This window comes from Cynara cardunculus, unplaced genomic scaffold (genome assembly GCF_001531365.2).
Source record: "Cynara cardunculus var. scolymus isolate 2C unplaced genomic scaffold, CcrdV1 Un_Scaffold_3603, whole genome shotgun sequence".
NCBI classification, from domain to species: Eukaryota; Viridiplantae; Streptophyta; class Magnoliopsida; order Asterales; family Asteraceae; genus Cynara; species Cynara cardunculus.
In genome coordinates, this window is record NW_020201539.1 from 27471 (window position 1) to 37249 (window position 9779).

The 9779-nt window shown below is 33.4% G+C and overlaps 1 non-coding gene across 1 annotated transcript; it reads left to right on the top strand.

Annotated features, from left to right (window-relative positions):
* Window positions 1-9348: 9348 nt before the first annotated feature.
* On the top strand, window positions 9349-9421 carry TRNAR-CCU. Its single transcript has one exon. It is a non-coding gene; the product is annotated as a tRNA-Arg (tRNA).
* The last annotated feature ends 358 nt before the right edge of the window (window positions 9422-9779 follow it).

Here is a 9779-nt window from a genome sequence, read left to right on the forward strand (position 1 = left end):
ATATTTCTTATCAGCACAACATATGACACACCTACAAAACAGATTAAGTAGATTTTGGTACCCACCAAACATGGGTCCTAGTTTGTTAGTATTGGCTTGAGGGATATTATAATTGCCATACCATCTGTTCCTATCAAATAAATTCCTTTTAGCGCTCTTAACAGGTAAAAGCAGGTTTTACACTTAGATTGAAATAAAGTTGAGCTTTCAACACTTGATTTAGAAAAATCTTTTATTTTCTTAAGTAACTGGTCACTCTCTTCAGCAACTAAATCATATTTATATTTAAGTTCAGATCTCATATTCATTTCAGCTACAAGTTCTGTCTTTAAATCAGACAATTTCATTGAAGTTTCAGTAAACTTACCTTCCAACTCACTTCTCATTTTCTCCAAAACTTTTCTTTCTTCCTCAAACTCTTTTCTTTCTTCTTCTAAACTTCCCTTATCGTTCTCTGAAGCAATGCAAAGTCATTTCTTTTTCTCAGTTAGCTCTTTAGCAATTGCTGCATTCTTTTTTGCAGTATTTTTCTTTTTTAAAGCAAAAACTTTTCTTTCTTCATTTAAAGTTTTCTGCTTTTCAGCAATTCTATGAAACATTTCCAAATGTTTCTTTTGACGTTCTTCCACATACTCTTTCTTCTCAATATCAAACTTGGCTCTTTTTCAAGATGATAATCTGTTCAAAATTTGATATTTGCTTTGAAAGCTTTGTAGCATTCAACTCTAAAGCTTTTATTTTACTTTCAAATGATTTTCTTTCAGCATCAAACTTTTTCTCAGCCTCTATCAATTTATCCTTCTCCTTTTCCAGTAATTTCTTTTCAGCAAGCAATTCATTCTTAGTTCTACGAAATTTCTCTGTCAGCTCCTCATTCTTTTGAATTTGCTTCACATTTCTCTCCTGCATATCAGAATAAAAACCTTTATGAATGAATTCATCTATTTCTTCTCTTAAGAGCTTCTTCTCTTCAACAACCATCTCATACTCTTTTGATATACTTTTAGCCCAATCTAAATTTGCACGACTCTCATAAAACACTTTTACATACTTTCCTTTTCCTTTTTCAGACTTTTCTCTAAATCAGAAACTCTCTTTTAGTTTCTTATTTTCTCTCTCAAAATATAATGCCATTTCAAAATCAAATAATTGATTAAACAAAATTGATCTCTGCAGTTCAAAACTTTGATTAACAAACACTCACAAAAATTCTCAAACATATGAAAATTTCACAAACAAATTTCAATACTCAAACAAATATGACAAGCTTGACATTTTGATTAAATCCGGACAACCAATAGCTATGATAAACTTGTGATCAAATTCGGACAGCTATGCAAAATATTAAACAATGAAATCGATATTCATGAAGGACTTGACCGGATTTGAAGTCCGGACAACATAAAGATCCTTTTATTGACCAGATTCGGTCAACAAAGAACAAATATGAAACAACCGATTATTTAATTGCAAGCTATCAACTGGATTCAAAAAACTTGTATAAATTTAAAGGAATTAGCCGGATACACAATCCAGACAAAATTGTTTTTGAAACAGCCGCCTTCAATCCTTTTTAAAATCAAACACCACAATTCATATGAAACAATTAAAATATAATATCATGTATTCAAGTGAAAATGGATATGGATCCCAACCTTGTCCGGAGTCCCAATCCGGACAAATACTTAAACCAAAAAAAATGATGATCGGATACAATATTAAAACAGCCACCACATTTGATCAATGAAGTATTTGATTATTTAATTCATGAAAACAACATCAACAACCAAATTCACAATACGGACAGAATACTTGAACAATATCAACAGCCGCCACAAAAATGGATGGATGCAATATGGATAGCCTTTTCCGGAGATACAATCCGGACAAAGGACTTGAACAATTATATGATGACAAATCCGGATAAGGTAATGACCGGACTCAATACAACAATGTAAAGCCGCCAACCAAGTTTGACTACCAATCAAATAGGGTCAAATTTGAATAACTACAGTCAAACCATATAATACGGTAAAGGCTCCATCCGAATTTAGTCAAGTACAGTCAAGTCATTGACCGGATTGACAACTAAAACTTGATTGAATTCATAAATCAGACATACTCCGGACAAAACAACAACCGAATTCCTTCAATGAAAAACACAAATTTTATGAATGATTCAACCAAAAACGGATCAAAATCTCAAAAATTTATGAGTTTTAAAAAATCCTGTAAAAACAGAAAGTTTTCAAAAAAATTCAAAATTCCTTCAAATCTTCCAAAATAATGATCAAATGCAAAAATTGTTTGAACAACAATGATTCATTACAATAAAACACATCAAATGATCACAATCTTAACAATCAAACCTCAACTTGAAAATTTTAGAGGAAAATCATCAAGAACTCTCAAGAACATGTGAAGAACACATGAATATCACTCTACCAAAAAATTCAAAATTTTCCAAAAAATTCAGAATTTTTGTGTGTTTGATAGCCAAAATTTCTGCATTTCCAGCTCTGATACCAAATGTGGATCCTAGATGTTTAATCAATCATCAACATTCTTCAAGAATTCAAAAATGGCAAATCAAGAATTAAGAAAGTAGATGAATGTTGAGAAAAAAAATCAACAAGTCAAATCTTGATTATATTCTTCAAAGCACACTTCTTACAATCACTAATCACGATTATTACAATTAAGCATCCTTACAAAAATGAACTAAGACAAAACCTATTTATAGTCTAACCAAATACTAAATTATAAAGGAGAAATACAAGATTGAATACAACATTTAAGCTCAAAAACTCAAACCCAACAGAGACAATCTGAATAATTTTGAATTTTTATCAACTGAACTTGAAGATGTTTTGATGTCCTTTTCAGGCTTAATGATTTTACTCATTAGCTAAGTTCGGTCATCAAAACATGAAATCAAGTCTTTTTTAAGTTCTGGAATCTTTTCTAAGTTAGACTCATGCAGTTTGTTCTTGCAAAACAGGTGCTTGGTTAACTCTGAAATTTATCTTTCAAAATCATTAGATTTTAATCAGAAAAACATTTTCAGAACAAAGATGTAATTCTTTTTCAACTTTGAGTTCTTCTTCAAGCTCAGATATTTGTTTCGTTAAAACAAATATTTTCAAGTTAGAATCAAATTCAGGATTAGAATGAACAGTCCAATCTTGTTCGGTGACTTCTTCATTCTTATCATAATCATAAACCACCTTAGTTCCAAAATCTGAGTCTGACTCATTTATAAGAATTTCAAAAACTATAGAAGTCATATTTTCAACAAACTTAGAAAGTTTGTAAGCCTTATCGGATTGTGATTCAAAAACAGATGAAGATTTTGTTTTTGAAGATTCAGAAGGGTACAATGATTCAAGCTCGGTATGTGAAAAAGGAATTTATCTTGTTTGGTAGCTTGAATTTAAATCATCGTATATTTGACCCAATTGATTTAAAATTTGTTTTATCAGAATATTCTTCATCTGATTTATCATTATCACTTTTAGTAAAAATAGGTGATTCAGATTCCGATTTGAAAAATATTTCACGAACGGATAGAATGGCAAATTTAGCCGACCCCCTTTCATGAAAGTCATAAAGTGATTTTGGGGCCTTTTTTAAAATATCAGTTTTCTGAAAATCCAAACCCATTTGAGGATTATAAAATCTTGTATCTTTGGGTTTGTTTGTCAAAATTTTCAAAGTTTGTTCAGATTGCTCTCTTTTGTAAATAATGTCCTCCAACTGATTGATCTTAGAATATAAACCATCTCTTTCTTTGTACAACATATCAAACTTTAATTAAATGTTCATTTTCTCACCTTCTACTGTCTTCAATTTCTTTTTTAAGTGAAAGTATATGAAAGATTCTAGATTGATTAACCAATCTTCTAAACAAGAACACAAATGGCAAATTATGAATATTGAAAGTAGTAAAGATTGAGAGAGAATAATATTGTATTGATCTTTAAATTTCACTTACAATGAATCTAGAAATGAAGTACATGAAAAGATTACAAACACGAAGCTATTTATAGGAGAAAATTACAAGGCAAAATTACAATGGAGAAACTAAGATTGAATACAACTCTAAGCACAAAAACTTAAACCCAACATTCTCCCCCTTTGGATTCAAGCTCGAGACACTGTAAATTTTGATCTTCTGAAGCCCAAATTCGTCTCACATCTTCTTATAGCATTCTGATATTGTATCTTCTCATCAAGCAGCTCCAGAGCACTAACCAGTAAACAATCTATAATTTTCTTGGTGTATCTTACCTTAAAGATGTTTTGATGTCCTCTGATACCGATACTATATCTTACCTTATTTTCTTGTAGCAAATCTTTTCTTATTGTTATCTGTAATTTTGTGTTTATCTTAGATATTTTAGATAGTTCTATATCCTATCTCTTTCGCAAACAATCTGTAAAATTTGTATTGATCTTATTAATCAATATATAACTTTAAAAGTGAAAGTTACTATGTTTGTATTCATCCCCCCTTCTATAAATTGTTAACTATAAACTCTTGTAGATCCGGCTGGGACCAACAGAAGGTCTCATCATAATCAATGCCTTCTTTTTATATGTATCCTTGAGCAACCAGTCGAGCATTGTTACGGGTTACAAATTCCTTGTCCATCCAAGTGATTGTGATAAACCCATTTGGTGTCTATCATAGTTCTATCAGATGAACGTGAGACAAGGTACCAGACTTTGTTCCTATCAAACTCAATGAGTACTTCTTGCATAGCAGTGACCCAACTAGGGTCAGTGATAGCCTCATTGATTTTCTTAGCCTCAACTAAAGAAAGAAAGTTGACAAAGAAACAGATATTACCTAGACCTCAGCGAGTCTAAATATCTGCACTTGGATCATCAAGAATTTGATTGATGGGATGGTTTTTCCTCCATCGATAAGCTAGTAGATGACATAAATTGTCACCTAATGAGTTTGGGGGATCAGGTACAGAAGATGATGCTTCAGCAAAAGAGTCTTCGGCAACAACTTGAATTGCCATAGACGCCTCAGTGAGAGATTCGTGTACTGATAAAGGTTCAGCGACTGAAGGAGATTCAGCGACTGAAAGATTAGTATTTGAAGTAGAAGGGGGCATGTGAGTACTGAGAACATCAACAATATCTGAAGAGGATTCAGCTTCGTTATTAGTCACGTCTGGAATGATGAATGGATCATTATCAGATTCAGGGAAATCAGCCTTGAGTTGATTGCTGAATGAAGTTTCAGGTTATCCATAATGAGATATCATCCATTTGTATAACTTTTCTTCATCATCAAATATGGGTTTAGAGTTAGCTGATTGGGGTTCATCAAATGTGACATGAATAGTTTCTTCTATTGTTTGTCGTCTTTTGTTGAATACCCTAAAGGCTTTGAATAATGAAGAATATCCAAGAAAGATTCATTCATCAGCTTTGAGATCAAACTTTCCAAGATGATCTTTGTTGTTTAAGATATAGCACGTACAACCAAAGATATGTCAAAATCTGAGATAGGGTTTTCTGTCATGAAAGAGTTCGTAAGTTGTCTTCTTGAGTCTCTTAAAGATCAGCGACCGATTTTGAGTAAAACAGGCAGTGTGGACAGCTTCTGTCCAGAATTGAGTAGACAGATGAGATTCGTTGAGCATATATCGAGCGATTTCGATATTGTTCAATTTCTCCTTTCAGTGACCTCGTTCTGTTGTGGAGTTCTCAGCTGAGAAGTTATGTGAGATTCCCTTGTTCACAAGAAAGTTATCAATGGTAGTGTTTTTGAATTCAGTGCCATGATCACTCCTTATAGAGCATACCTTGATGTTGTCAATACTTCTATACGCTTAGATGATTTCTAGGTGCATCACTCTTGGATCTAAAAAAGAAAAACCAAGTATACCTTGGAAAATCTCGTCAACCATAAGAGTGTATACTTCTTTCCATTCGTGCATTGTATATTGACAAGGCCAAATAAATCCATGTGCGGTAGCTGAAGCTGAGAGGTCATTGAAGAGACTTTTTTTTATTTAAAGCTAGCCTTTGTCTACTTTCCTTTTTTACACGCTGAGCAAACAGATTCCTTTGCAAAAGAGTGCCGAGGAAGGCCAGTGACGAGTTCCTTTCGAGACAACTTATTCAGCGTCTTGAAGTTGAGATGAGAAAGTTGTTTATGCAATGACCAGTTGATATCTGAAGAAGCTTTAGAGAGAAAACGACTATTCTCAGTGAAGGGAGAATCCATGTTGACAACATAATTAATCTCTTGATGAGAGCCTGTTAGAGCAAGATTGCCATCTCTGTCAAAGATATAACATGTATTCTTCAGAAATTTAATTGTGAAATCTTTATCAAACTGTTGACTGATGCTGAGAAGATTATGCTTCAGTCCTTCAACATATGCAACACGGCTGAAGATGGTTGCACCGTTGGTTAATATACAAAAGTCTTTGGTATATCCTTTTATGTTTCCTCCAAAGGTCACGGAAGGGCCTCTTTCATCTTTATAGTCTGAGACCGGGGTTTGTCTCTCGTCATGTATCTTGAACATTCACTATCTAGATACCAAATGCATTTGACTTCCTGAGTAGAAGTTGATGGAGAGAGATCACTGGAGGATGATGTCTCAGATGGTTCATCCTTGACATCCTTAGCCATAAGGCAGAGATAGGTCGGGTCTTCCTCGTCCTAGGATGATTATTCAGATGAATCAGCCCAGTCATGTTCTTCAACGACAAGACCTTTGCCTTTATGCTGGAGATTCATCATTTTCTAATACTTCTCCTTCAGTTTCAGATATTTGTCATCTTTAGGTCTGAAGGAGGATGAGAGGTTTGAAGATGGCTTTGCAGCTTTCTTTGACCTGCATTCACTAGCAAAGTGTCCTTTGTGTTGACATGAGGCCTTGTCAATAAGATTTGACTTTGGCTTGTCAGCTATGGTCAGGGAAGGAGATCTATGGAAATTAATTTTTCTAGAAAATCTTCTGAAAGAGTTTGTAAGGAGGGTCAGCGACCCATCAAACTCTGATAAATCAGCGTCTGCCAAGTCCTCAGAGTTAGAAGGATCTAACTAAGTGATATAGAGAGAAAAAAAGGAGTAGAAGAAATAGAAGGATCAGCTGAAGGGATATCAGATATCAAAGCTAAAGAAGAGTTTTTCATTTCTCTGGAGTCTTTTAAAATATTCTTCTTCAGCTGACGGTATTGCTCATGATTAAGCAATATCCCATCAAGTAAACTGAGGAAAATGAAGGACATGTCATTAGACATCTTGAGGCACATGGTATAATTAATTATCCCATGATTCTGGCAAACATTCTAGGAACTTTTTCAGGGTCTTTAACTTGGAATATTCTCTTCCAACTATCCTTAAACCAATAATAAGACAATTAAAGCTTTGATATACTTCAGACAACGATTCAGATTTTCCACAGAGAAAACTTTCATATTGTCTTACTAAGTTTATCTTCCTCGATTCTTGTACTTCAGAAGTACCTTGATATTAAACCAAAGATTGTCCCACGTGGTTTTCGAGGTTTTTAACTTCATCACGGAGTGATAAACCTCATTAGGAAGAGATATGCTATTACAGATCTTGCTCGAGTATCTAAAGTCATTTTCTTCTTGTCTTCGTCACTCCATTGATGAGGTAACTTCAGAATCTGCCGTTCAGAAAATGCGACAGTCACAGCAGTTGCAAGAACTGCTGGAGAGATTGCAAATGGAACATAGAGTCCATTTTCAATGTAGTATGGAATCTCATGATCCACACCCTCTACGAAAAGAGACATCCGGTCCTTCCAGAGACTGAAGTTGTCTTTGATGAACCAGGGAGGTTTGGCAAAAGAGCCATTATCGTGAAAGTGTGTGCTCGTGTTTTGCAAAGACATTTGGATGGTAAATAATCTAGAAAGAAGAGACTTGCTAAAAAAAAGGTTAAGAAGTCTTGTGCTTGGGAGGAAGCCTTTCTCTAGGGTAGAGAGTTGATCTTCAAGAAGAATTCTTGGCAACAGATTGCTTCCTCTAGATATCTTTATAGCTGAGAAGAAAGAACTTCTAATCTATTTATACCATTGCATTAAATGCAATTCATACAGTACAAAGCACGTGGTAAGCTTCAAGAGGTAAGTTTGTCCTTTGTTGCAGTTATACAAGCTTTAGCCGTATATGAACAGTGTCTTTCACAAAGTAGGTAAGCGTGCTTGGAGACAGTAGAGTGACTCCGTACAGTACTTTACTTTGAGAGGTATGAGTTTGTTCTTTGTGTATAGAAGGACAAGACAAAAACTAATCTTGTTCAACAAGATTCATCTGATCGCTGACACTGAAATAACACTGAGGTTTCTTCAGTGTTCGCTAAATCTTGAATAAATTTCACACTTGTGTAGACGAGCTTGTTATCATTGAAAACCGCATCAGATCACGAACTTGTTTGTCTCTGTCTTCAACTTTATCTTCGATGTTGTTGAAGGTTCTATGGTGTGAGTTTTGTCTTCCTGAAGAATACTTGTCTCTGAGAAATTACAATACATGTTCAACGATCACTGAACAGACTTAGTGATGATCGCTGAAGCTGAATATAAAGATAGTACACTTCATAAGATGAAAAGGATCATCATCAAATTACTAAGAGAGAGATAATCAACACTTCTTACTGAACACGTACATAAGTCGTCCTCTGTTCTTCTTACTAAACACATGTCTAAGTCGTCCTCTATCTTCTTTGTTGTTTTGATTTAGCAACATAAATCCATAATTTGTTGTAAAGTACATTGGCGGGCAGAAAATGTAATTCACTCTTTATTAAATTGTGTCTAATTGCTTTGTTTTGCTATTAAACCCTAGGATTTTCATAGTTTATATTTAAGTATTTATTTTGTCAATCACCAATTTATCCCTAACAATAAAAAGGGAAAATTTTATGATTTTTGGGTTCATCTTTAAGGTACTAAATTTATGATTTTAACCTAGAAATTTAATTATTTTCCTTGGTTTTTTAGGGGGGACACCAATGAAGTGGCTAATGATTAGGTAGAAAATGGATCAATCATTTTGATTTTCAGAAATTACCGCAATATCGTTAAGAAATAACATACTAAAGCTTAAAAAAAGAATTTTATTTAAAAGTCCACATTGCAAAGTGTACCTTGAAAGTATGTTATTTTACTGATACAAACTTTTAAGTAGAAAAAATATATATATTATAAACTTTTTTTTAAAAAATGTATTATATAAGTATGGTTTTCAAAATAAAAATGGTACGAAAGTTGAGGAATAATTTTAGGCAGTAAAGTAAAACGTATTATAGAATAAAATAGAATGCGAAAAGAACAACAAAATGGCGCCTGTAGCTCAGTGGATAGAGCGTCTGTTTCCTAAGCAGAAAGTCGTAGGTTCGACCCCTACCTGGCGCGACATTTATTGTTTTATTTTTATTTTTATTTTCATTTTTATCTTTATTTTACACATAAAGCATGTGTTCTTATAAAACAATATCTAAACTTTTCAAGCTTTATTTAAGATTTTCATATGCTCGTGGTTCCCTCAAAATCAAGATCCTAATACCTAAGATTACACACTTATCGATATATATAAGTTTCATTCAATAAAAAATTTACTAGTTTGTAATAATCATGAGATCCAATCTCAACCACAAATCAATAGATAAATTAGGAAATTTATAATTTTGATAATTATAAACTAAAATTTTAATGCAAGGACATTTTAGGTATTTTCTCTCCTCTCTCCTCTCTTCTCTCTCCGTCCCCCGTC